This window comes from Colobus angolensis, unplaced genomic scaffold (assembly GCF_000951035.1).
Source record: "Colobus angolensis palliatus isolate OR3802 unplaced genomic scaffold, Cang.pa_1.0 Scaffold18, whole genome shotgun sequence".
Taxonomy (NCBI): Eukaryota; Metazoa; Chordata; class Mammalia; order Primates; family Cercopithecidae; genus Colobus; species Colobus angolensis.
Window position 1 is genome coordinate 431,730 of NW_012114932.1, and position 2,234 is coordinate 433,963.

Genomic DNA, 2,234 nt, shown 5'->3' on the forward strand with positions numbered 1-2,234 from the left:
GAAGGAAGGAAGGAAGGAAGGAAGGAAGGAAGGAAGGAAGGAAGGAAAAGAAAGAAAGAGACAGAGATAATTTCGTTTGCAATAGCATCAAAAAGAGCAAAATAGGTTAGGCATGGTGACTCACAACTGATTTTGGGAGGCCAAGGCAGGAGGATCACTTGGGGTGAGGAGTTTGAGACCAGCCTGGGCAACATAGAGAGACCCTGTCTCCATGAAAATATTTAAAAAGTAGCCAAGTGGCGAATGTCTACAGTCTTAGCTACTCAGCTACTCAGGAGACTGAGGTGAGAGGATAGCTTGAGCACCAGAGTGAGCTATGGCCATGCCAGTGCACTCCAGCCTGGGCAAAGAAGTAAGACTGTATTGCAAAAAGAAAAAAAATACTTAGGAATAAACTTAACTAAGGAGAAAAAAAGACTTGTACACAGAAAACTACAAAACTGCCGAAATAAAGACACACATAAAAATCCTGTGTTCATGGATCGAAAGACTTGATGTCACTAAGATGGCAATATTACCAAAAGTGATCAACAGATTCAATGCAATCCTATCAAATTCCAACAGTATTTTTGCAGAAATAGAAAAACCCATCCAAAAATGCATGTGAACTCTCTAGAGATCCCCAAATACCCAAAACAATCTTGAAAATGAAGAACAATGTTGGAGATCTCACACTTGCTGATTTCAAAACTTATTACAAAGCTACAGTAATTAAAACTGTGTGGTACTGGCACAAAGAACACCTCATAGACTAATGGAATGGAATAGAGAACCCAGAAGTAAATCCTTCCATATATAGTCAAATGATTTTCAGCAGGGATGCTAAGGCCATTAAAAAAAAAAGAGTTTTTTTCAACCAGTGGTGCTGGGAAAATTGGCTATCCACATACAAAAGAATGCAGTTGGACCCTTAGCTTACACTATATACAAAAATTAAGTAAAAATGCATAAAAAACCTAAATATAAGAGTGAAGACTGTAAAACTCTTAGAAGAAAATATAGAGGGGAAAACTTCAGGACATTAGATTTGGCAATGAGTTCTTGGAAATGACAACAAAAATACAAGCAACAAAGTAAAATGAATAAATTGGACTTCATCAACATTAAAAACTCGTGTGCATCAAAGGACACTATTAACAGAGTGAAAAAGCAACCTATGGAATGGGAGAAAATATTTGCAAGTTATATGTCTGATAAGAGATTGGTGTCTGGAATATACAAAGAACTTCTGCAGGAGCCAGGCATGGTGGCTCACAGCTGTAATCCCAGGTACTCAGGAGGCTGAGGTAGGAGGATAGCTTGACCCTATGAATAACATACCCTTAGCAACATAGTGAGATCCCAGCTCTCAAAAAGTAAAAAAAAAAAAATGCTGGGCATGATGGTGCACACCTGTAGTCCCAGCTACTTGAGAGGCTGAGGTTGGAAGATCAGATAACTTCAGCCCAGGAGTTTGAGGCTGCAGTAACCTATGATTGTACCACTGCACTTCAGCCTGGACAACAGAGTGAGACTCTGCTTCTAGAAATAAATAAATAAAGACAGAAAGAACTTCTACAATTAAACAACAACAACAAACACCTGATTCAAAAGTGGGCCAAGAATTTGGACGTTTCTCCAAAGAGGAGCTATATAATGGCCAATAAACATGGGGAAGGATGTCAAACATCACTAAATAGGGAACACAAATGAAAACTACAGAAAGATATTGCTTCACATTTATTAGGATGGATGTTTTAAAATACAGGACGTTATTTTTTAAAAAACAGAAAATAACAATTCTCAGTGAGAATGTGGAGAAACTGGAAACTTTGTGTCTTGCTGGTAGAGATGTAAAAACTATAGCAACTGTGTAAACAGTATGGCCATTTCTCAAAAAACTAAATATAGCATCACTGTAATTCCACTTCTGGAAATATATCCAAAAGAAACAAAAGCAGGCCTTGAACAGATATTTGTACATTCATGTTCACAGCAGCATAATTCACCATAGCTAAAAAGTAGAAGCAACCCAAGTGTCCATAGACAGATAAATGAATAAACAAAATGTGGTGTATACATTGATGGAATATTATTCAACCTTTAAAGGAAAGGAAAATATGACACATGCTATAATATGGGTGAACCTTGAAGAAATTATGCTAAGTTAATTATGCCAGACATAAAAAGGACAAATAAATATTATATATTCGACTTATATGAAGTACCTAGAACAGTCAATTTTTTTTTTTTTT